General features: G+C 40.4%; 1 protein-coding gene and 1 long non-coding RNA gene across 4 annotated transcripts in view; both read right to left on the bottom strand.

The window, feature by feature from the left end:
- The window catches only part of LOC144360057 (uncharacterized), an 88451-nt gene extending 81425 nt beyond the window's left edge, over window positions 1–7026 (bottom strand). For both annotated transcript variants that reach the window (XM_085500954.1, XM_085500953.1), the window contains exon 1: window positions 6784–7026. The gene's annotated coding sequence lies outside the window, so the exon portion shown is untranslated. The remainder of the gene's footprint in view (window positions 1–6783) is intronic.
- A 4930-nt stretch (window positions 7027–11956) lies between these two features.
- LOC144360353 (uncharacterized) lies at window positions 11957–19426 on the bottom strand. Of its 2 annotated transcripts, XR_014929947.1 has the most exons (3): window positions 19336–19426; window positions 13470–13576; window positions 11957–12550 (listed from the first exon to the last, which is right to left on the bottom strand). It is a non-coding gene; the product is annotated as an uncharacterized LOC144360353 (long non-coding RNA). The 2 variants fall into 2 exon arrangements; XR_014929946.1 differs by lacking the exon at window positions 13470–13576.
- Between the last annotated feature and the right edge of the window lie 7375 nt (window positions 19427–26801).

The following is a 26801-nucleotide window of genomic DNA, read 5'->3' as shown; positions in this document are numbered from 1 at the left end:
GTCATGGCTATGGTGATTATGTGATCCATGTTGGTGTTGTCCATGACAGTGGTGATGATGGCATCCATGAAAGTGTTGTCAGTCATGACTGTGGTGATTATGTGATCCATGTTGGTGTTCTCCATGACAGTGGTGATGATGGCATCCATGAAAATGTTGTCAGTCATGACTGCGGTGATTATGTGATCCATGTTAGTGTTGTCCATGACAGTGGTGATGATGGCATCTATGAAAGTGTTGTCAGACATGGCTGTGGTGATTATGTGATCCATGTTGGTGTTGTCCATGACAGTGGTGATGATGGCATCTATGAAAGTGTTGTCAGTCATGGCTGTGGTGATTATGTGATCCATGTTGGTGTTGTCCATGACAGTGGTGATGATGGTATCCATGAAAGTGTTGTCAGTCATGGCTATGGTGATTATGTGATCCATGTTGGTGTTGTCCATGACAGTGGTGATGATGGCATCCATGAAAATGTTGTCAGTCATGGCTGTGGTGATTATGTGATCCATGTTGGTGTTGTCCATGACAGTGGTGATGATGGTATCCATGAAAGTGTTGTCAGTCATGTCTATGGTGATTATGCGATCCATGTTGGTGTTGTCCATGACAGTGGTGATGATGGTGTCCATGAAAGTGTTGTCAGTCATGGCTATGGTGATTATGTGATCCATGTTGGTGTTGTCCATGACAGTGGTGATGATGGCATCCATGAAAGTGTTGTCAGTCATGACTGTGGTGATTATGTGATCCATGTTGGTGTTCTCCATGACAGTGGTGATGATGGCATCCATGAAAATGTTGTCAGTCATGACTGCGGTGATTATGTGATCCATGTTAGTGTTGTCCATGACAGTGGTGATGATGGCATCTATGAAAGTGTTGTCAGACATGGCTGTGGTGATTATGTGATCCATGTTGGTGTTGTCCATGACAGTGGTGATGATGGCATCTATGAAAGTGTTGTCAGTCATGGCTGTGGTGATTATGTGATCCATGTTGGTGTTGTCCATGACAGTGGTGATGATGGTGTCCATGAAAGTGTTGTCAGTCATGGCTGTGGTGATTATGTGATCCATGTTCGTGTTGTCCATGACAGTGGTGATGATGGCATCCATGAAAGTGTTGTCAGTCATGGCAGTGGTGATTATGTGATCCATGTTGGTGTTGTCCATGACAGTGGTGATGATGATATCCATGAAAGTGTTGTCAGTCGTGGCAGTGGTGATTATGTGATCCATGTTGGTGTTGTCCATGACAGTGGTGATGATGGCATCTATGAAAGTGTTGTCAGTCATGGATGTGGTGATTATGTGATCCATGTTGGTGTTGTCCACGACAGTGGTGATGATGGTATCTATGAAAGTGTTGTCAGTCATGGCTGTGGTGATTATGAGATCCATGTTCGTGTTGTCCATGACAGTGGTGATGATGGCATCCATGAAAGTGTTGTCAATCATGGCAGTGGTGATTATGTCATCCATGTTGGTGTTGTCCATGACAGTGGTGATGATGGCATCCATGAAAGTGTTGTCAGTCATGGCTGTGGTGATTATGTGATCCATGTTGGTGTTGTCCATGACAGTGGTGATGATGGTATCCATGAAAGTGTTGTCAGTCATGACTGTGGTGATTATGTGATCCATGTTGGTGTTGTCCATGACAGTGGTGATGATGGCATCCATGAAAATGTTGTCAGTCATGGCTGTGGTGATTATGTGATCCATGTTGGTGTTGTCCATGACAGTGGTGATGATGGTATCCATGAAAGTGTTGTCAGTCATGTCTATGGTGATTATGCGATCCATGTTGGTGTTGTCCATGACAGTGGTGATGATGGTGTCCATGAAAGTGTTGTCAGTCATGGCTATGGTGATTATGTGATCCATGTTGGTGTTGTCCATGACAGTGGTGATGATGGCATCCATGAAAGTGTTGTCAGTCATGACTGTGGTGATTATGTGATCCATGTTGGTGTTCTCCATGACAGTGGTGATGATGGCATCCATGAAAATGTTGTCAGTCATGACTGCGGTGATTATGTGATCCATGTTAGTGTTGTCCATGACAGTGGTGATGATGGCATCTATGAAAGTGTTGTCAGACATGGCTGTGGTGATTATGTGATCCATGTTGGTGTTGTCCATGACAGTGGTGATGATGGCATCTATGTGTTGTCAGTCATGGCTGTGGTGATTATGTGATCCATGTTGGTGTTGTCCATGACAGTGGTGATGATGGTGTCCATGAAAGTGTTGTCAGTCATGGCTGTGGTGATTATGTGATCCATGTTCGTGTTGTCCATGACAGTGGTGATGATGGCATCCATGAAAGTGTTGTCAGTCATGGCAGTGGTGATTATGTGATCCATGTTGGTGTTGTCCATGACAGTGGTGATGATGATATCCATGAAAGTGTTGTCAGTCGTGGCAGTGGTGATTATGTGATCCATGTTGGTGTTGTCCATGACAGTGGTGATGATGGCATCTATGAAAGTGTTGTCAGTCATGGATGTGGTGATTACGTGATCCATTTTGGTGTTGTCCACGACAGTGGTGATGATGGTATCTATGAAAGTGTTGTCAGTCATGGCTGTGGTGATTATGAGATCCATGTTCGTGTTGTCCATGACAGTGGTGATGATGGCATCCATGAAAGTGTTGTCAATCATGGCAGTGGTGATTATGTCATCCATGTTGGTGTTGTCCATGACAGTGGTGATGATGGCATCCATGAAAGTGTTGTCAGTCATGGCTGTGGTGATTATGTGATCCATGTTGGTGTTGTCCATGACAGTGGTGATGATGGTATCCATGAAAGTGTTGTCAGTCATGACTGTGGTGATTATGTGATCCATGTTGGTGTTGTCCATGACAGTGGTGATGATGGCATCCATGAAAGTGTTGTCAGTCATGGCTATGGTGATTATGTGATCCATGTTGGTGTTGTCCATGACAGTGGTGATGATGGCATCCATGAAAGTGTTGTCAGTCATGGCTGTGGTAATTATGTGATCCATGTTGGTGTTGTCCATGACAGTGGTGATGGTGGCATCCATGACAGTGTTGTCAGTCATGGCTGTGGTGATTATGTGATCCATGTTGGTGTTGTCCATGGCAGTGGTGATGATGGCATCCATGAAAGTGTTGTCAGTCATGGCTATGGTGATTATGTGATCCATGTTGGTGTTGTCCATGACAGTGGTGATGATGGCATCCATGAAAGTGTTGTCAGTCATGGCTGTGGTAATTATGTGATCCATGTTGGTGTTGTCCATGACAGTGGTGATGGTGGCATCCATGACAGTGTTGTCAGTCATGGCAGTGGTGATTATGTGATCCATGTTGGTGTTGTCCATGACAGTGGTGATGATGGCATCCATGAAAGTGTTGTCAGTCATGGGTATGGTGATTATCTGATCCATGTTGGTGTTGTCCATGACAGCGGTGATGATGGTGTCCATGAAAGTGTTGTCAGTCATGGCTATGGTGATTATGTGATCCATGTTGGTGTTGTCCATGACAGTGGTGATGATGGTGTCCATGAAAGTGTTGTCAGTCATGGCTATGGTGATTATGTGATCCATGTTGGTGTTGTCCATGACAGTGGTGATGATGGTATCCATGAAAGTGTTGTCAGTCATGGCTATGGTGATTATGTGATCCATGTTGGTGTTGTCCATGACAGTGGTGATGATGGTATCCATGAAAGTGTTGTCAGACATGGCAGTGGCGATTATGTGATCTATGTTGGTGTTGTCCATGACAGTGGTGATGATGGTATCCATGAAAGTGTTATCAGTCATGGCTGTGGTGATTATGTGATCCATGTTGGTGTTGTCCATGACAGTGGTGATGATGGTGTCCATGAAAGTGTTGTCAGTCATGGCTATGGTGATTATGTGATCCATGTTGGTGTTGTCCATGACAGTTGTGATGATGGTATCCATGAAAGTGTTGTCAGTCATGGCTATGGTGATTATGTGATCCATGTTGGTGTTGTCCATGACAGTGGTGATGATGGCATCCATGAAAGTGTTGTCAGTCATGGTAGTGGTGATTATGTGATCCATGTTGGTGTTGTCCATGACAGTGGTGATTATGGTATCCATGAAAGTGTTGTCAGTCATGGCAGTGGTGATTTTGTGATCCATGTTGGTGTTGTCCATGACAGTGGTGATGATGGTGTCCATGAAAGTGTTGTCAGTCATGGCTATGGTGATTATGTGATCCATGTTGGTGTTGTCCATGACAGTGGTGATGATGGTGTCCATGAAAGTGTTGTCAGTCATGGCTATGGTGATTATGTGATCCATGTTGGTGTTGTCCATGACAGTTGTGATGATGGTATCCATGAAAGTGTTGTCAGTCATGGCTATGGTGATTATGTGATCCATGTTGGTGTTGTCCATGACAGTTGTGATGATGGTATCCATGAAAGTGTTGTCAGTCGTGGCAGTGGTGATTATGTGATCCATGTTGGTGTTCTCCATGACAGTGGTGATGATGGTGTCCATGAAAGTGTTGTCAGTCATGGCTATGGTGATTATGTGATCCATGTTGGTGATGTCCATGATAAATTGTATTTCATATATATCAAACTAATTTGTTGGTATTTTGATGAGTCATTCAAAGAAGAGAACTATTTGAGTGCATGCATTGATTGTTTAAACTTTATATAATAAAAAAATATTAACTTGAACATTTTTGTGCAGTAAAAAATTTACAATAATCTGTAAATATTGTGTCTGTTTAAACTATGTACTCAGCACATAACTAGTACTTTGATAGCCCCTTCTCAGGCAATGGGAAAAAGGCCCCATTTATTCAATTTCAAAATGTCTTGGTCTCCCTGATTTTCCCTGGCACCCCCGGCCGGAGAAAATGACCAGTCCCTAAATCAAATAATCGAGCAAGCAATCTACTCACGTGTTTTCGCTGTCTGCGCAGCTTGTCGCGCACATTATAACGAATATTATTTAAAGTCAATAATGGTTTATGATTAGTCTCAGGGAATGCTAGTCACATTATGCCATTTTCACGACACACGATCAACTAATGATTATTTCAATGAATCAAATTTCAAAGCACCTTTTTTAATTAACGTCCAATTGAAAGTTGCAGAAAATAACCGTGAAATTAAAGCACATGCGCAAGATCGTGAAAAAACGTCTAACGATGTTCTTACAATAACTATGTCTATTCCTATAAGTTATTATGCAATAACGTCTTAAGGTTTAGTTAACGTGACGAATATTTTTGTTTACTGTGTTCTCAGAAAGCAACGTTTTTCTACGAGTCCACGTCATATTGGTCACCGACGGAACTCTATAGGGAACGGTAACAGTTTACAGGTAGAACCAGTCGAATGTCATCCAGTAGCAGTTTAGTAAACAATACGTGTACACACGTCTTTGTTGGATTTCAGTTTCTATAAATAACAACAATTGAACCGCACTCGTAGACAATACACCCAGAAACTCAAGCCCACCTTGTCATGCATATCATAATACACTGACATAATTGGTCATACAAACCACATTTTTGAATTGTTCAAACCAGATCGGCATTGAACGGCAACTAGTAGTGTGATATATTAATCAGAAAAAAAGACCATTCATTGACAAAGGTACTTGTACTTTGTCCGCAAGACCTTGGGGCTACTCAGTAGCTAAACGAAAATGGATATTTCACGCTACAATGGTGTTCGCCGTGCTTTGTTCATTGTTTTCACCCTATTACCAAAGCGTCATACAACAACAGTGTGCTAGTACGCCTATGCGTAGCCACCTCCTATTATATGCGGCATCTACCTAAACCAAGCGCATTATCCAAATATAATAACGCACTTCCTTATAAAATCGTACAGGCCCACATTACACAAACGTACTAACTGTTTACCTAACTGATATACGTACATAATACTTTAATCTCCGTTGCTAGGCATTAATGATAGCCGTACAATGCCAGGGGGTGGGTTCATACGAAGTCACGGTAGAGTAGACACGATCAAGTGAAATAAAATGGTTAAATTCCAGAAAGGCGGGACAGACAGTTAAACGAAATAAAGAGCTGAGAACTCTTTTATTTATTTTGTCCGTGTTGTATGAATATATAACCATCTTCATTGTTAGTAAAACATCATTGTAAACGACTCGCATACGGTCGTGAAAAGAAATGCAATGTTACAAATCCACATTCAACGCGTGTGTTTATATAGAAAATACTATGGTACATTTTGGATATACCATTTCGCAATAGTTGCCATGGTGTTATCGATTTTATGACATCATATAACTAATTCATAGATAACGTCACCATACGGTTTCTGACATTAATAATCACGCGTCATTAAGGTGAATAATTTACAAAAGAATTTCAAAGATTAATTAAAATATGCTCTTTTATGTTTATAATCGTTTTTTTTTTAATCCGGGTCTGACATCCGTGTTCGTTGATCGAACGATAACTACATAACGTTCACTTTTACCTTGAAGATACGATTACGCAAATAAAATGTTTACGTCCACGGGTTGTCAGCCATATTCTAAAAGGTTCTAAACGGATAACACATTCCTTCACACACCGAGCATGTGTGGATGCGTTGGACTCAACGGAGGTGGTTGTTGTAACACCATCACATATATCAGTGTGCAGCCCATATTTCACTAAGTGACCACGTATGGAATATGATTAACACCACAGGTTGGACTGTCGCTAAGTATATCCAATGATACCACAACCAAGCCTTAATTGGCGCGTATCATAAGTATTACCCTACCTTCAGTTCAGTTGATGTTATCCGTGCTTGTTGTGCAATAATCAGCGCTGAAGTGGCCACGAGGCGTCGAGTAGTTATAACAGCGGCAAAATGAACGCTATGTCGCTAGGAATTGATTGAACTACCGAGTTGCGTTTCTTTTTGTGTGACAACTGAAATAATGGCTCTCTTTACGGCTGTTGTATACTCAGCTGAGTGGGTTGTGATAAAAGCCTCATTGTGGAAGTCACCCGGAAACCCGTGTTAATGGTACGCGCAGTGAATACAACATCCACGTCAACTTGACAATTTTTTACGTTTCATCACGTATTTACAACTGAATGAACATGCCTGGGAACAAAGCGTGCTTAGGTTGTCAGGGTGGAATATAACGGTCGTTTCCCCAGTCTTGTGGCGAAGATTTACTTCAGCTGCATGTTTCATTTATCGGAGGAGTTCAATAGTGTATGTCCCGGCGTCGGTGTACACCAATTTTCTTTATGAGCGTGCTTGCAGTGTACTAAAACACCACTCAAGTATATACATAGAATACGAAATACAATTCAACACAGAGTAATTGTGCCTACAATCACAATCCATTCATGATTACAAAGCTCACAAACCATAAATGATACTACTCAGAAATCGAGCCCCCCCCCCATCAATACAAGGTGGATTTACGATATCTCAACGAATAAATTCATAGGCGCAATGACAGACAGAGCGAAGGTTTATACATTAACCAAGGCGGACTGCGAGATACATACGACATAATTCAAAATGAAATGGGTACTAACAAGAATAATTATTTCTATACACAGCCTCAACACCCATCATGACGGAATATCTTCCTATATTTCAATTCATAGGAATTCACGTTCCCGAATCACTGCCAATGACATTTAATCGTATGCATTTTGATGTGATAACAAAGTTTTCTATTTTATTTTCGAAGTTTTAATTGAGTGGATACAATTCAAACCTCGTTTCACCCAATTATTGCATTGATTAACGCTCTAAGTGTTCATAGTACCAGCAACTCATGTCTTTGGACATAGACAAGTCCATTATTTGAGCGAGCAGCCCCGTCCCAACTACAAAAAAAACGCACCTAAAAACCCGCCAAATTTACAGTATTACTCTGTTAAAAACGGGCAGTTGGACACAAACGGTAGTAAATGGCCTGATTGCGGCAGTGGTTCCAGTAAAATCAGTAAGTCTAATGCTAATTGTAAACGGGCCACAGAGTGTAATTTCTACAGTTGGTTTTGCTACAGGTAAGCCATCATAGTCTTAGCTTAGACTTAGTCTTAGATTTTATAAACCACTATTGGAAATCATACCTTGCCCTTGACTAGAACTGAGCAGCATTAGTCAAGGTCCAAAGTGATTGACAAAGTATGTGAATATTTTTTTTTATTTTTAAATCGAACGAGCAGTGACGTGTCACCCGAAAGCATTTTCTGAATGAACCGTAGATGGCGCTCACATACATACACACATCAACGGGGCATGGCAATCGGTTCCCCAGTGCACTGAGCGAAGTGAGGTGGCGATTCAGTGTCGAGCGCCCCGGCATTGCCACGCCTGCTTGTACAGACTGGGAGACAAATGATAGAAAAAGTCAAAGAAATGCTATATTGGCCATAACGCTATGCATGGTGTGGCGAGTGGGAGATGTGTCGGGCGCCCGGTGGGGCGATGGTTCCTTCTTCCCCCCTCATGCTGGTCGAGAGAGAAAGAGAAAAAAAGGCATGGCACGGCAATACTGGCGATCTGCCGGCGTTACTCTCCAGGCTCACCCGACCCGGACACAATGCGGATTGACAGATTGAGAGCTGTTAATGTTGGTGCATGGTCGTTCTTAGTTGGTGGAGCAATTTGTCAGGTTGATTCCAATAACAAACAAGATTTTGGCTTGCTAAATAGTTGTGTGACCCTTAACGTGTCGGCGACCGTCTTCTTAGAGGGACAAGCGGCATTCAGCCACCCAAGATTGAGCAATAGCAGGTCTGTGATGCCCTTAGATGTCCAGGCCACACACACGCTACACTGAAGGGATCAGATGGTTCCTGGCCGATAGGACCCAGGTAATCCGATGAGCCCCATTTGTGCTAGGGATAGGAAATTGTAATCATTTCTCTTGAACAAGGAATTCACAGTAGGCACGAGTCATAAGCTTGTGTCGATTACGTCCCTGCCCTTTTTACACACCGCCCGTCGCTACTACAAATTGAACGGCTTAGTGAGGTCTTTGGATCGGCACACGGCGGGGACTGGTTCTGGCGGCATCACTCGCGCACCGAGAAGACGTTAGGGTTAGGGTTGGCATTAAGGTTAGGGTGAGGGTTAGATATTTATTTAAAAGATGAGAGAAATCCCAAACTTGAGGTGGATCTTCTTTTTTCGGGCCGTGACGTTTATATTGTACATGTTAAAATGATGGTGTGAGGGCGGGGATGTGGCAGTTATGTAATGTGTGGAGAGGGAAGGTCAGATTAGGGCTAGGGTTAAAGTGCGAGGGTAGTGAAGATTGGGGGTCATTAGAGAGTTAAAATTCAATGACTATGGTTCTAGAGGTATTTTATTCTCATGGTGAGTAGGTTGGGTAGAGGAATTTGTGAAAGGGGTGTGGATGCTGTGGATGGTGGTGGGGAAGAAATGGTTTGGGTAGGGTAGGGGAGAGGTATTAGGAAGGAATTGAGAGAACTCGATCTATAAATATTGAGGGCTGTAGAGAGGGCATAGCTGTTAATGAGTTGAAGGGATGGATGGGAATTATTAAGAAGTCAAATGAAGTTGGTGAAGGCTTGATGGATGCGTAGGGCAAGCGCATTTCTAAGATACTATAAGGTTCGGTTGTGTATTGATCCAGCCAAACGGGATGTAGGATCAATATTTTGAAGTGGGAGAATTAAAGTGAGGGGAGGAAAATATACAGGCTTTCTATGACAGTTGCGAAATGAATAATCTGGAAATATGTGGGAAATACAGGGTCAAAATTGGATTGGCAGTAATCAATTTTAAAAATGAGAAAATAATAATAAGGGAAAGAAAACAGGGAAACAATATAAAAAATGGTACGGAAAATCATGAGAAAAATAGGGGGAAAATAAAGGAAAAGAAGTAGCAAGTAGTTAAAGTTGTGATGACAAAACTGGGAAAAGGAGACAGAAGTGAGAAAGAGAAAAGTGAGTGGAGTGGGAGAAAATAAAAAAGTGAGAAAAAAAGATAAAAAAACGTTGAAGTAGAGAAATAATAAACAAACTAGAGGAAACGAGATGAGTAAAAGGTTGGAAAAAGAGGATAGTAGAAAAATAAAATATGGCAAGGTTAAAAACTGAAAATTAACACCATTAAACTAATGGATAAAAGGGGTAGAGGAAATAAATAACAAACGAAACAAGTGGAAAGAATGTGGAGTTGAAAATAGAAATACAAAATAATACAAAATAAAAAGAATGGTGCAATTTATATTTGTGGAAATTAGGGTAGGTAAAGGGAGTAGGGAGAAAGTGGTAGATTAGGTGTTGAATTGGCTCGGCTGGAATAATTGGAGTAAATAAATATTAAACACGATGACAGCTTACTGGCAGATTCAACTATATAGAATTGGCCAAAAAGTGAACTGAAATTAGAAAATTATTTTATTGTGCATTTTAGGTGGTAAACTGGTTAGAAATGGATACAGGCATTTTGGAAATTGGTGGGAGATAGCAGAAAATAAAGTCAGTAGGGAAGGATGATGACAAATTTTGGATAAAAAACTGGAGACTCGTTTCTTCGGTCAAAATGCACGAGACAGTGTGAAAATTGGTTAAAATATATTAAGAATAGGAGTCGGGAGAAGGGCAAAATAAGGGAAAGGTAAAGGTAAAGTACTCGCTAAGTTTAAATGTTGGTAGAGGACTGAAAACTGTGGAATTGGGAGCTTTCAAAATGTGATGTTTACAGGTCAAGTAGCAAAGTGAGTGAAGGTGGGGTTACCAAGTCAAAGTGAGCAGGGGCAATTACGTAATATGGAATACGTGATCAGAGGTCATTCGAGGGCAGATGATATAATTAAGGTAAAGGTGAGTAAGATAGACCACTGGGTTCAATAGTGGAACAAAGTTTGACAAATAACCGGTCTCTGGTAGCATAGTGGTTGTCGCATCAGACTCATGATCGGTAGACCCGAGTTCAAATCCTACCTTAGGCCTGGGTGAGTGTGCCACAGACTCAATGGGGAGGCCAATTCCACTGGCCGAGATTCATTCACTAACGAATACGACTTTGGGGGAACCCTGGTTAAGGTCCGCAGGTTCTTGTGTTCGACTGGGCCTGATTGACGCCAGGATAGCGCATTAAAATTGCCATTTGATAGAGAGATGCACTAGCAAAAAAAGGTCAGGAGAGACAACAGTGACATTCAATGTCTGGAACTGGCACAAAAACATTTAAAAAAAAGTTTGTCAAATAATATTAATATCGGTAATAACCGGCACAGTGCGACTGATAGAAAGTATTGTCTCAACCAGACTCCTATTAATTTCCTAGAATCAGGTGTAGCCAGGGAAGCATTATTACATACAATTTTTAAGATTGAAATTTGTAGGGAAACGCAACAAGATATTGATGAGATTTATGATGATCTATGTAATTTATTTTAAATAAAATGAATTCGACCATTCCAAATTATAACTGCTCCAGTGGGGCATCATGAGCCATACTGGAACGGCGAGCTATATAGTATGTGGCGTGTTATGAGAGAACGAGAACGGTGTTGCGAACGAAATTATAGAAATGATCTTGTTTCTAGCATTGAAAAGGTATGTACTGAAAACCCACACCAATTTTGGGAGCATATTTATAAATTAGGGCCAGTCAAACGTAAAGATATCCCAAAGGAAGTTTACGATGACGGGGGTCATATTACAAGTAATCATAACATTGTTTTAAATAAGTGGAAACACGATTTTTCATCCTTTTATAATCAATCTGATTTAGATGGATTTGACACTAATTTCTACAAACATATTTTACAATATAAATTGGTCCTAGAAAATGATTTGGATGATCCACTGTATGATAGTAATTCTGAATTAAATAAGAATTTCCCTACTGAAGAAATTAAGGCAGTGGTAGCAAAAGCAAAGTCAGGGAAGGCAGTAGGGGTAAATACAATCCCGTATGAAGTGCTTAAGAATGAGAGTTCTTTTGCCATTTTTACACAATTTTTTCAGCTTTGCTTTGACAGTGCAAAAGTTCCATGCATCTGGGAAAAAAAGCATTAATTAATTTGTCCAATTCTTAAGGTGAGGTCGAGTGACCTTCGCGTTCCAATGAATTGTAGGGTGCATAATCATACAGTCCACTTTATCAAAACTTTACAGCACATTGCTTAATAACAGAATGACAAGGTTTTTAAAAAAATAATAATATTTTAGTAGATGAGCAAAATGGTTTCAGAAAGGATAGTTGCGAAGATCATATTTATGTTTTGACATCTATTACCAGGAATAGAATATCCCATGATTTATCAACTTTTGCCGCTTTCATTGATTTACGAAAAGCGTTCGACAGTGTCAATAGAGACGAATTGCTATACAAATTACTTATTAACGGAATTAACGGTAAAATATACAAGTCTATTATACGAGCTATGTATAGCGACACAAATAATTCTGTAAAACTAAATGATTCTAAAACAGACTGGTTTAACACTGAGCAAGGCGTGCACCAGGGTGATAATCTTTCTCCTACATTATTCTCCATCTTTATTAACGATTTGGCAGTTGGAATTAACCTGAAACAAAAAGGAATAATTCTTGATAATAACGTTTATGTTAGTATTTTGTTATAGGCTCATGATATCGTGTTGTTGGCTGATAATGAAATTGATATGCAAATGATGTTAAGTCATTTAAATAGTTGGTGTGAAAAATGGAAAATTAGAGTTAATAATGCGAAATCGAAAATGTTACATTTTAGAAAAGCCAGTGAAGCTAGAAGTGCATTCCAATTTTGCATTGGTGATGACGTGTTAGATTATACCGATAAGTATAAATATTTGGGAAATGTTTTGGATGAATTTGTTGATTATGCTGTAACTGCTAGATTCGGCAAGTAGAGCGTTAGGAGCGTTATTTGTTAAATTTAAAACTCTCAAGAATCTTGGGTTTTCCACATTTACAAAGTTGTATGATGCCAGTGTTGCGCCTATACTTGACTATTGTTCCGGAGTTTGGGGTTTTAGTAAATTTGAAAAGTGTGTAATGATTCAAAATAGGGCTTTAGGATTTTTTTCTTGGCACCCACAGGTTTTCCCCACTCCCGGCCTTTAAAGGTGACACTGGGTGGGTCACATGCAGAGATCGGAGATGGGCCCATATGGTTAGACTGTGGAAGCGTCTTACTGAACTTGACGACAACAGACTAGTTAAACAGTATTTCTGTGGAATCACTCCCTAAATTATAATAATTGGTCATTGGAGATTTACCAAATTATGGAGCTCGTCGACTTAAATTATGAACACCTAATTGACGTAAATATACATGCACTAAGAGAAAATATTGCGAGGAGGTCAGAGTCATCTTGGTTAGAAGATGTTAGTCACAAAACAAAGTTACGTGTCTATGCAACTTTTAAATTTGAATATAAACCAGAAAAGTACGTGCTAATAAATTTAAGTCGGGGTCAAAGGTCACAAGTAGACACACATTACCTACAACTTTATCTTTGGCGATTTGTCTCGGATGAAAATATGGTACTTTCTCTGCGCATGAGCATTTTGCCTCTCCGTATTGAGACTGGGGGGATTTAGACACAAGCCTGCAAGTGAACGAATCTGTAAATTTTGTGATGCAAACGTTGAGGACGAAATGCATTTTTGTTCGACTATCAGCAATACAATGAATTGAGGCACGAGTATCTAGATTCAATTCTTAATGAAATAACTGGCATATCACGGGAACAAATACTGGTCGTTTATTTTCAGGGCCGATAAGAAAACTTGCTCTTTTTATAAAAAATGCTTTTACAAAAGAAGAAATTTGTTGCACATTTGAATTTAATGAACTACACGATTGTATTGTTGATATATTATTTCAAGCTCTCTTTCATAACCGTTATTTGTAAATGTAATCGTTATTATGTAAGGTGACTTGTAAGTCTACTGGGCTGGGCAGTTCTCTGAGCTGCAGGTTACAATAATAAATTACTTACTTATGGTAGGGCACAGGAGTTAAGGATACTATAATTTAGGGGTGTTAAGGGGTGTAATTGATAGTGTAGTGAACTTAAGTGTAAAATAAGGAGGGGGAATGGGGAGGGCTGTACAGGGTCAGGCAAGTGTAGTAAAAGGGTAAACAGATTTAGGGTGTTGTGAATGAATAAATAAAGAAGTTTTTGACGAGTGTCGCGTACGACTTGTTTACCACTTCCGTGTCACTGAGAATGTTCTAGAACCGTACTGTATCTGGGTGGAATATTCTAGATTTTTAGAAACTGGTTGAATAGGTAATAGAACACTGTATAAGGCAATAGAAGATAATGGAACATTCTAGAAATTTGTAGTAAGTTCCAGACTCATTACGTATGCTGATGTAATGGTCTATTAAAGATTATGGATCAAATTAAAAGTAGGTGAAGGGCAAACATTGAGTTTATGTGTGGTATATGTTCCCCCAGAAAATACAAACAAGGATGGGGTTGATGAACTGTATCATGAATTATTTAGTAATATTAGTAATTTAGAAGGATCAAATGATCAGTATCTATTGCTAGGGGATTTTAACGGTAGAATTGGGAATATTTCAGGTGATAAAACTGTAAATAATAATGGTAAAAAATTAATTTCATTAATAAATAATTTTGACCTTTCATTGCTTAACAATAGTGATATTAGCATTGGTAAATGGACGTGGTTTCGTCATACACAACAATCGGTCATAGATTATATGTTAACAAATAACAGCTTTAAGTATAATGTAACAGAGCTGTTTGTAGATGAGGATAGAATATTTGATATCGGTAGTGACCACAATATTATGTATGCCACTCTAAACATTCCAACTTTAAAACGAGACCACAAAATAAATAAAACACAAAAATGGGATATAAACAAAAACACTGATTGAAATGAATTTCAAAATGTTTTAACCACCAAGTTATCATCCTTTGATGATACCGTGCGTTTGGCAACTAATACAACAAATAAACAATCAGCATGTGATGAAGTTTGGAACCATTGGTTAAATAATACAATTGAAACATGTCGTGAGGTTATAGGCAAAATAATTACATCAAGTACCGGTAGTGCTAAACCATGGTTTGATCAAGAAATTAAAAGTGCAATAAATGAAAGGAAAAAAATCAAATAAAAAACACAGAGAGTGGGTTAAAGAAAACAGCAGTTACCAGGACAATGAAGGTAAAATATTATGGAATAAATATCTAGAAGATAAAAATAATGTCCAAAATCTTATAAAACAGAAAAAAATTGAAAACAAAGTTAAACAGTGTATTGAGGTTGGTAAATGTGGAGGTAAATCAACTCGAAAATACTGGTCAATTCTAAAGGGTCCTAAACAAAGAACATATTCTTCAGTTGTTCTTGACCAGGAACATAAATTAATCATCGAAAAAGATAAAGTTAAAAATGTTTTGATAAATTATTGGGAACACTTGGGTGAAAGAAGTCATCAAAATTTGGATGAGAAAGATAGTTTTTTCCAAGAATCAAAAATGTTTGAAAACAAGTTCTAGATTCAATAGCCAAGTATGAAGAAAATTCATCACAAATTGTAAATAATATCTCCGTAAAGGATGAACAAATAAATAAAATAATATCAGATCTCAAGAATAATAAAGCTGCAGGGCCAGATGAAATCATGACCCATGAAATCATCAAAGGTGGTGGCAAAGTAGTGACAGACTCATTAAAATTGATGTTTAATGTCACACGTGACGTAATATTACCGTAATTGGTATAGTACAGGTGTGATGGTTCAAATACCAAAATAGCAACAGTAACATAAAGACTTCCCTGGCGGCGATGATAACATACGAACACGGAGTCAACAGATGAGGTTTCAACTGGTACTGGTATTATTATACTCTGCAAACATCAAGTACAATAACTCGGTAAAACTCCACTACTCCAATAACTAGATACTTAAACTCCAACACAATTCAACGAGATCTCCGATCTGATCTCAGTGCTGAACAACTCCCCTATATATACCCACATTGTCTATAAATAGACCATTACATCAGCATACATAATGAGTCTGGAACTAACTACAAATTTCTAGAATGTTCCATTACCTATTCAACCAGTTTCTAAAAATTCCACCCAGACACAGTACGGTTCTAGAACATTCTCAGTCACATGGAAGTGGTAAACAAGTCGTATGCGACATGCCTCCCCTCTCAAGAATATTATAACATATAATATTACATGACTAGCAACGACGTCGATGATACGAATACGATAACAATTTCAAATAAAACAACAATACAATATATCAAATCGAACTGAATAAAGCTCTGAGTACAAAAATTCGAAAATCACATACAGTAGAATATAATAAAATATGAAATACAGTCATAAACGAACAACATTCTACTATACTGTTCAAAAGTTCTTCAATCCATCAATCTACTCAGGTAGTCCGCTACCACATTGTCCATTGTATTTGAACCATCACACCTGTACTATACCAATTATGGTAATATTACGTTGCGTGTAACATCTGGGGGCTCGTCCGGGAACAGTGAAGACATATAGAAGACAACATGACCAGCGAGATAAAGATGTCGAAACAAGAGTTGATGGAATGGGCGGATGAACTGCGAATGACTGGAGAATGACTGGAGACAAGAGGAAATTTATTTTGGAGCAACTGAGTTCTCAGCGGGCTGACAGACAAGCGACGAGGGAAGAGAGAAAGGCAAAAATGGAAATAGAAGCAGAGGTGAGGAAAATAGAGATTGAAAAGTTACGGCTGGAAGCGGAAGCAGAACAGCGAGAAAGAAAAAGGAGATTGAGGAAAGAAAGGGTTAGGGTTTAGGGTTAGGGTTAGGGTTAGGGTTAGGGTTAGGGTTAGGGTTAGGGTTAGGGTTAGGTATTTATTTAAAAGATGAGAGAAATCCCAAACTTGAGGTGGATCTTCTTTTTTTCGGGCCGTGACGTATATATTGTTCATGTTAAAATGATGGTGTGAGGGCGGGGATGCGGCAGTTATGTAAAGTGTGGAGAGGGAAAGTCAGATTAGGGTTAGGGGAGGGTTAGGGTTAGGGCTGGAGTGCGATTGTAGTGGAGATTAAGGGTCATTAGAGAGTTGAAACTCAATGACTATGGTTTTAGAGGTATTTATTCTCATGGTGAGTAGGTTGGGTAGAGGAATTTGTGTAAGGAGTTTGGATGCTGTTGATGGTGGTGGGGAAGGAATGGTTTGGGTAGGGTAGGGGAGAGATATTAGGAAAGAATAGAGAGAACTCGATCTATAAATGTTGAGGGCTGTGGAGAGGGCGTAGCTGTTAATGTGTTGAAGGGGTGGATGGGAATTATTAAGAAGTTGAGTGAAGTTGGTGAAGGCTGGATGGATGCGTAGGGGAAGTGCATTTCTAAGATACTGCAAGGTTTGGGTGCGTATTGATCCAGTCAGATGGAATGTAGTGTCAGTATTTTGGAGTGGGAGAATTGAAGTGCGGGGAGGAGAAAATAAGCAGGGTTAGGGTTAGGGTTAGGGTTAGGGTTAGGTATTTATTTAAAAGATGAGAGAAATCCCAAACTTGAGGTGGATCATCTTTTTTTCGGGCCGTGACGTATATATTGTTCATGTTAAAATGATGGTGTGAGGGCGGGGATGCGGCAGTTATGTAAAGTGTGGAGAGGGAAAGTCAGATTAGGGTTAGGGGAGGGTTAGGGTTAGGGCTGGAGTGCGATTGTAGTGGAGATTAAGGGTCATTAGAGAGTTGAAATTCAACGACTATGGTTTTAGAGGTATTTATTCTCATGGTGAGTAGGTTGGGTAGAAGAATTAGTGTAAGGAGTGTGGATGCTGTTGATGGTGGTGGGGAAGGAATGGTTTGGGTAGGGTAGGGGAGAGATATTAGGAAAGAATAGAGAGAACTCGATCTATAAATGTTGAGGGCTGTGGAGAGGGCGCAGCTGTTAATGTGTTGAAGGGGTGGATGGGAATTATTAAGATGTTGAGTGAAGTTGGTGAAGGCTGGATGGATGCGTAGGGGAAGTGCATTTCTAAGATAGTGCAAGGTTTGGGTGCGTATTGATCCAATCAGATGGAATGTAGGGTCAGTATTTTGGAGTGGGAGAATTGAAGTGCGGGGAGGAGAAAATAAGCAGGGTTTCTATAGCATTTGCTAAAAGGATAGTCTGGAAATATGTGGGAAATACAGGGTCAAAATTAGATTGGCAGTAATCAATTTCGGTATGCGGAAAGGGAGTGACGAGTTGGAAGGAGGGATAGGGTTAGATATATGGGGTGAACAAAATTGGGACGGGTTGAAAGAGATGGGATGGGAAAAAAACAAAATTGAAGAACAAGACGAGTGGAAATATAGGGAGATGAATGAGTGTGAAATGTGGAGGGATATAAAGAGATGAGGGAGCAAAAATTGAGATGGTCTTAGGTGCTTCACCAAAATGAAAAGCCGCCAAGAGGACCTAAGAAGTATATACAACAAAAAGTAAAAGGAATACCTTCCTACGAGTTTATCACATGCAAGTGAAGAGGAAGACTACATAGGAGGTATACGAATTTAGAGCAGACGAGTGTCAGCCAAAATAGGAAAGATGTGAAGGATGCACTCATCAGGTTTCCCGGACCGGTTTCGCTCTCCACGAGCTCATCAGCGGGAAGGTACAAACAACAGAACTGAGCATGAAGCTCCTCAGGTTGTGGCAGTGGTCATGAAGGTTGTAGAGGGAAGGGAATAGGGAGAGTGTGTGCAAAATAACAGAATTGGACTTACCTGTAAAACAGGATATAGATGGTGATATGCAATGGAATGATAACGACAAAAAGGGAGTGTTAACGCAAAGCAAATGCAATTAAACAAATATATAAAATGAGTGGAGGAAATAAATAACAAACAAACAAGTAGAAAGGAAGCGAGCCGAAAATAGAAATAAAAATAATGGTGAAATTTATATTTGTGGAAATTAGGGTAGGTGAAGGGAGTAGGGACCAAGTGGAAGATTAGGTATTGAATTGGCTAGGCTGGAATAATTGGAGTAAATAAATAATAAACACAATGGCAGCTTACTGGCAGAGATCAAGTTATGGGATTCGCCGAAAAGTGAACTGAGATTAGAAAATTATTTTATTGTGCATTTTGGGTGGTAAATTGGTTAGAAAAGGATACAGGCATATTGGAAATAGGTGGGAGATGGCAGAAAATATGGTTGGTAGGGAAGGATAATGGAAAATTTTGAATAAAAAACTGGAGACTCGTAACTATGGCCAAAATGCAAGAAACAGTATGAAAATTGGTTGAAATATATTAAGAAGGGGAGTCGGGAGGAGGACAAAATAAAGGAAAAATAAAGGTAAAGAACTCACCAAGTTTAAATGTTGGTAGGAACTGGGGACTTTGTGGAATTGGGAGCGTATCAAAATGTGATGTTTACAGGTCAAGTAGCAGGCAGCAAAGAGTGAAGGTGGGGTTACCGAGTCAAAGTGGGCAGGGGCAATGACGTAATTTGAAAGACAAGATCAGGGGCTATTACAGGCAGATGATATAATTAAGGGAAGGGTGAGTAAGGGTTATGGGAGGGCACAGGAGTTAAAGAAATTATATAATTTAGGGGTGTTAAGGGGTGGAATTGATAGTGTTGTGAGAGGAAGTGTAAAATAAAAAGAGGGGAATGGGGAGGGCTGCACAGGTTCAGGCCAATGTAGTGAAAGGGGGAACAGATTTGAGAGGCCTCTTTTGTGGGGAGGGAGGGTCAGGGTACTTTCAAAGTTGTAATTGAGGGAAATTATCATGCACATTGGTACATAGATGGTAGGGTAAATATGGTTTGGAAGGAAGGAGGGAGATTGTGTAGGGATGTTATTGATGACAGGGGTCATTAGAGGACAAATGGTATAATTAAGGGATGGGTGAGAGATAGTTATGGGAGGGCAGAGAATTTAAGAAAGTGGTTTAATTTGGGGTGTAGAGGGTTGATATTCATAGTGTTGTAACAGGAATTGTAAAATAAGACGAGGGGTGGAAGGGGGTTGTAAAGGGTTGGGCCAATGTATTGAAAGGGGGAAATAGATTTAGTGTAGGACCAAAAGATTTCGTATGCAGGATATGAGAGTTGGTCTAATGATTGATGTGGGAGAAGTCTTTTGGGGAGGGAGGGTCAGGGTAGTTCCAAAGTTGTAATTGGGGTATATTAATACGCACATTAGTACATGGATGGTAGAGTAAATATGGTTTGGAAGGAAGCTTGGAGAATGTGTAGGGTTGTTATTGATGACAGGGGTCATTAGAGGGCAAATGGTAAAATTAAGGGATGGGCAAGAGATAGTTATGGGAGGGCAGAGGGTTTAAGAAAATGGTATAATTTAGGGTGTTGTGGGTGGGGATTAATAGTGGTGTGGCAGGAACTGTAAAATAAGACGAGGAGGATGGGGAGGGCTGTAAAGGGTTGGGCAATGTATTGAAAGGGGGCAGACTTAGGGTAGGGCCAACAGATTCCATATGCAGGATATGGGGTGGTTTAATGATTGATATGGAAGGACTCTTTTGTGGGGAGGGAGGGTCAGGGTAGTTCCAAAGTTGTAATTGGGGTATATTATTATGCACATTAGTACATAGATAGAGAAAATATGGTTTGGAAGGAAGGTGGGAGAATGTGTAGGGATATTACGGATGACAGGGGTTATTATAGGGCAAATGATATAATTAAGGGATGGGTGAGAGATAGTAATGGGAGGGCAGAGGATTTAAGAAAATTGTATAATTTAGGGTGTTGTGGGTTGGGATTAATAGTGGTGTGACGGGTACTGTAAAATAAGACGAGGAGGATGGGGAGGGCTGTAAAGGGTAGGGCCAATGTAGTGAAAGGGGTGGAATATATTTAGGGTAGGGCCAATAGAATGCACGATTAGTTATGAGAATAAAGAGGAGGATTTTAAAGGGCAACATGGAAATTGTATAGGGGAAGTAATAAGGGTAGGGCAACAATAAAAGGTGTGGGAATGTAACGAGAGAACGGTAATAATGTTGGACAGTAATGGGGCATCAAAAATGGGAATGAGGGGGACCAGTATATAGTGATATGATGTAGGAAAGTGGTCTCCTAAATGGAACTACTAGATCCCTACTGAACAACGCAGAGGGCCATAGTATTAGGAGCGTAGTGTAATGATGAATGTGATAGTAGGGGGGTACTGTTAAATAAGTCCACCCCAAGGATTCAAATACACACCCAAAAAAGAATGTTACTGAATACTAGGATAACACTCGGGGGGAATGGTTAGGTATTTATTTAAAAGATGAGAGAAATCCCAAACTTGAGGTGGATCTTCTTTTTTTCGGGCCGTGACGTATATATTGTTCATGTTAAAATGATGGTGTGAGGGCGGGGATGCGGCAGTTATGTAAAGTGTGGAGAGGGAAAGTCAGATTAGGGTTAGGGGAGGGTTAGGGTTAGGGCTGGAGTGCGATTGTAGTGGAGATTAAGGGTCATTAGAGAGTTGAAACTCAATGACTATGGTTTTAGAGGTATTTATTCTCATGGTGAGTAGGTTGGGTAGAGGAATTTGTGTAAGGAGTTTGGATGCTGTTGATGGTGGTGGGGAAGGAATGGTTTGGGTAGGGTAGGGGAGAGATATTAGGAAAGAATAGAGAGAACTCGATCTATAAATGTTGAGGGCTGTGGAGAGGGCGTAGCTGTTAATGTGTTGAAGGGGTGGATGGGAATTATTAAGAAGTTGAGTGAAGTTGGTGAAGGCTGGATGGATGCGTAGGGGAAGTGCATTTCTAAGATACTGCAAGGTTTGGGTGCGTATTGATCCAGTCAGATGGAATGTAGTGTCAGTATTTTGGAGTGGGAGAATTGAAGTGCGGGGAGGAGAAAATAAGCAGGGTTAGGGTTAGGGTTAGGGTTAGGGTTAGGTATTTATTTAAAAGATGAGAGAAATCCCAAACTTGAGGTGGATCTTCTTTTTTTCGGGCCGTGACGTATATATTGTTCATGTTAAAATGATGGTGTGAGGGCGGGGATGCGGCAGTTATGTAAAGTGTGGAGAGGGAAAGTCAGATTAGGGTTAGGGGAGGGTTAGGGTTAGGGCTGGAGTGCGATTGTAGTGGAGATTAAGGGTCATTAGAGAGTTGAAATTCAACGACTATGGTTTTAGAGGTATTTATTCTCATGGTGAGTAGGTTGGGTAGAAGAATTAGTGTAAGGAGTGTGGATGCTGTTGATGGTGGTGGGGAAGGAATGGTTTGGGTAGGGTAGGGGAGAGATATTAGGAAAGAATAGAGAGAACTCGATCTATAAATGTTGAGGGCTGTGGAGAGGGCGCAGCTGTTAATGAGTTGAAGGGATGGATGGGAATTATTAAGATGTTGAGTGAAGTTGGTGAAGGCTGGATGGATGCGTAGGGGAAGTGCATTTCTAAGATAGTGCAAGGTTTGGGTGCGTATTGATCCAATCAGATGGAATGTAGGGTCAGTATTTTGGAGTGGGAGAATTGAAGTGCGGGGAGGAGAAAATAAGCAGGGTTTCTATAGCATTTGCTAAAAGGATAGTCTGGAAATATGTGGGAAATACAGGGTCAAAATTAGATTGGCAGTAATCAATTTCGGTATGCGGAAAGGGAGTGACGAGTTGGAAGGAGGGATAGGGTTAGATATATGGGGTGAACAAAATTGGGACGGGTTGAAAGAGATGGGATGGGAAAAAAACAAAATTGAAGAACAAGACGAGTGGAAATATAGGGAGATGAATGAGTGTGAAATGTGGAGGGATATAAAGAGATGAGGGAGCAAAAATTGAGATGGTCTTAGGTGCTTCACCAAAATGAAAAGCCGCCAAGAGGACCTAAGAAGTATATACAACAAAAAGTAAAAGGAATACCTTCCTACGAGTTTATCACATGCAAGTGAAGAGGAAGACTACATAGGAGGTATACGAATTTAGAGCAGACGAGTGTCAGCCAAAATAGGAAAGATGTGAAGGATGCACTCATCAGGTTTCCCGGACCGGTTTCGCTCTCCACGAGCTCATCAGCGGGAAGGTACAAACAACAGAACTGAGCATGAAGCTCCTCAGGTTGTGGCAGTGGTCATGAAGGTTGTAGAGGGAAGGGAATAGGGAGAGTGTGTGCAAAATAACAGAATTGGACTTACCTGTAAAACAGGATATAGATGGTGATATGCAATGGAATGATAACGACAAAAAGGGAGTGTTAACGCAAAGCAAATGCAATTAAACAAATATATAAAATGAGTGGAGGAAATAAATAACAAACAAACAAGTAGAAAGGAAGCGAGCCGAAAATAGAAATAAAAATAATGGTGAAATTTATATTTGTGGAAATTAGGGTAGGTGAAGGGAGTAGGGACCAAGTGGAAGATTAGGTATTGAATTGGCTAGGCTGGAATAATTGGAGTAAATAAATAATAAACACAATGGCAGCTTACTGGCAGAGATCAAGTTATGGGATTCGCCGAAAAGTGAACTGAGATTAGAAAATTATTTTATTGTGCATTTTGGGTGGTAAATTGGTTAGAAAAGGATACAGGCATATTGGAAATAGGTGGGAGATGGCAGAAAATATGGTTGGTAGGGAAGGATAATGGAAAATTTTGAATAAAAAACTGGAGACTCGTAACTATGGCCAAAATGCAAGAAACAGTATGAAAATTGGTTGAAATATATTAAGAAGGGGAGTCGGGAGGAGGACAAAATAAAGGAAAAATAAAGGTAAAGAACTCACCAAGTTTAAATGTTGGTAGGAACTGGGGACTTTGTGGAATTGGGAGCGTATCAAAATGTGATGTTTACAGGTCAAGTAGCAGGCAGCAAAGAGTGAAGGTGGGGTTACCGAGTCAAAGTGGGCAGGGGCAATGACGTAATTTGAAAGACAAAATCAGGGGCTATTACAGGCAGATGATATAATTAAGGGAAGGGTGAGTAAGGGTTATGGGAGGGCACAGGAGTTAAAGAAATTATATAATTTAGGGGTGTTAAGGGGTGGAATTGATAGTGTTGTGAGAGGAAGTGTAAAATAAAAAGAGGGGAATGGGGAGGGCTGCACAGGTTCAGGCCAATGTAGTGAAAGGGGGAACAGATTTGAGAGGCCTCTCTTGTGGGGAGGGAGGGTCAGGGTACTTTCAAAGTTGTAATTGAGGGAAATTATCATGCACATTGGTACATAGATGGTAGGGTAAATATGGTTTGGAAGGAAGGAGGGAGATTGTGTAGGGATGTTATTGATGACAGGGGTCATTAGAGGACAAATGGTATAATTAAGGGATGGGTGAGAGATAGTTATGGGAGGGCAGAGAATTTAAGAAAGTGGTTTAATTTGGGGTGTAGAGGGTTGATATTCATAGTGTTGTAACAGGAATTGTAAAATAAGACGAGGGGTGGAAGGGGGTTGTAAAGGGTTGGGCCAATGTATTGAAAGGGGGAAATAGATTTAGTGTAGGACCAAAATATTTCGTATGCAGGATATGAGAGTTGGTCTAATGATTGATGTGGGAGAAGTCTTTTGGGGAGGGAGGGTCAGGGTAGTTCCAAAGTTGTAATTGGGGTATATTAATACGCACATTAGTACATGGATGGTAGAGTAAATATGGTTTGGAAGGAAGCTTGGAGAATGTGTAGGGTTGTTATTGATGACAGGGGTCATTAGAGGGCAAATGGTAAAATTAAGGGATGGGCAAGAGATAGTTATGGGAGGGCAGAGGGTTTAAGAAAATGGTATAATTTAGGGTGTTGTGGGTGGGGATTAATAGTGGTGTGGCAGGAACTGTAAAATAAGACGAGGAGGATGGGGAGGGCTGTAAAGGGTTGGGCAATGTATTGAAAGGGGGCAGACTTAGGGTAGGGCCAACAGATTCCATATGCAGGATATGGGGTGGTTTAATGATTGATATGGAAGGACTCTTTTGTGGGGAGGGAGGGTCAGGGTAGTTCCAAAGTTGTAATTGGGGTATATTATTATGCACATTAGTACATAGATAGAGAAAATATGGTTTGGAAGGAAGGTGGGAGAATGTGTAGGGATATTACGGATGACAGGGGTTATTATAGGGCAAATGATATAATTAAGGGATGGGTGAGAGATAGTAATGGGAGGGCAGAGGATTTAAGAAAATTGTATAATTTAGGGTGTTGTGGGTTGGGATTAATAGTGGTGTGACGGGTACTGTAAAATAAGACGAGGAGGATGGGGAGGGCTGTAAAGGGTAGGGCCAATGTAGTGAAAGGGGTGGAATATATTTAGGGTAGGGCCAATAGAATGCACGATTAGTTATGAGAATAAAGAGGAGGATTTTAAAGGGCAACATGGAAATTGTATAGGGGAAGTAATAAGGGTAGGGCAACAATAAAAGGTGTGGGAATGTAACGAGAGAACGGTAATAATGTTGGACAGTAATGGGGCATCAAAAATGGGAATGAGGGGGACCAGTATATAGTGATATGATGTAGGAAAGTGGTCTCCTAAATGGAACTACTAGATCCCTACTGAACAACGCAGAGGGCCATAGTATTAGGAGCGTAGTGTAATGATGAATGTGATAGTAGGGGGGTACTGTTAAATAAGTCCACCCCAAGGATTCAAATACACACCCAAAAAAGAATGTTACTGAATACTAGGATAACACTCGGGGGGAATGGTTAGGTATTTATTTAAAAGATGAGAGAAATCCCAAACTTGAGGTGGATCTTCTTTTTTTCGGGCCGTGACGTATATATTGTTCATGTTAAAATGATGGTGTGAGGGCGGGGATGCGGCAGTTATGTAAAGTGTGGAGAGGGAAAGTCAGATTAGGGTTAGGGGAGGGTTAGGGTTAGGGCTGGAGTGCGATTGTAGTGGAGATTAAGGGTCATTAGAGAGTTGAAACTCAATGACTATGGTTTTAGAGGTATTTATTCTCATGGTGAGTAGGTTGGGTAGAGGAATTTGTGTAAGGAGTTTGGATGCTGTTGATGGTGGTGGGGAAGGAATGGTTTGGGTAGGGTAGGGGAGAGATATTAGGAAAGAATAGAGAGAACTCGATCTATAAATGTTGAGGGCTGTGGAGAGGGCGTAGCTGTTAATGTGTTGAAGGGGTGGATGGGAATTATTAAGAAGTTGAGTGAAGTTGGTGAAGGCTGGATGGATGCGTAGGGGAAGTGCATTTCTAAGATACTGCAAGGTTTGGGTGCGTATTGATCCAGTCAGATGGAATGTAGTGTCAGTATTTTGGAGTGGGAGAATTGAAGTGCGGGGAGGAGAAAATAAGCAGGGTTAGGGTTAGGGTTAGGGTTAGGGTTAGGTATTTATTTAAAAGATGAGAGAAATCCCAAACTTGAGGTGGATCTTCTTTTTTTCGGGCCGTGACGTATATATTGTTCATGTTAAAATGATGGTGTGAGGGCGGGGATGCGGCAGTTATGTAAAGTGTGGAGAGGGAAAGTCAGATTAGGGTTAGGGGAGGGTTAGGGTTAGGGCTGGAGTGCGATTGTAGTGGAGATTAAGGGTCATTAGAGAGTTGAAATTCAACGACTATGGTTTTAGAGGTATTTATTCTCATGGTGAGTAGGTTGGGTAGAAGAATTAGTGTAAGGAGTGTGGATGCTGTTGATGGTGGTGGGGAAGGAATGGTTTGGGTAGGGTAGGGGAGAGATATTAGGAAAGAATAGAGAGAACTCGATCTATAAATGTTGAGGGCTGTGGAGAGGGCTCAGCTGTTAATGAGTTGAAGGGATGGATGGGAATTATTAAGATGTTGAGTGAAGTTGGTGAAGGCTGGATGGATGCGTAGGGGAAGTGCATTTCTAAGATAGTGCAAGGTTTGGGTGCGTATTGATCCA

Source organism: Saccoglossus kowalevskii, chromosome 7 (genome assembly GCF_978046115.1).
Source record: "Saccoglossus kowalevskii chromosome 7, keSacKowa6.1, whole genome shotgun sequence".
In the NCBI taxonomy this organism is placed as follows: domain Eukaryota; kingdom Metazoa; phylum Hemichordata; class Enteropneusta; family Harrimaniidae; genus Saccoglossus; species Saccoglossus kowalevskii.
Note: the sequence above shows the minus strand (reverse complement) of the source record. Positions and strands in the feature narration are given on the sequence as shown.